Below are 200 nucleotides of genomic sequence, written 5' to 3' on the forward strand. Positions count from 1 at the left end.
CCTTCTGTCGCATTTGTTCCTCAGCTGCCTTCAGTCAATTAAACAAGCAGCTCGGCAAACACCACCATTCCTATTTCACCTGTAAATAACATAAAAGGACAGAAGCTGTTCTGGAAGCCAGGCACACACCTTAACCAAATGCTGGTTACCAGCTCTGACAGGTCTTGTTGTTTAACTGAGACCACTGGAGGAGCTACTGG

The sequence above is a fragment of the Python bivittatus genome, unplaced genomic scaffold (genome assembly GCF_059951505.1).
Source record: "Python bivittatus isolate LINGU-HERP-01145 unplaced genomic scaffold, Pbiv_v1 ctg000020_np1212, whole genome shotgun sequence".
Taxonomy (NCBI): Eukaryota; Metazoa; Chordata; class Lepidosauria; order Squamata; family Pythonidae; genus Python; species Python bivittatus.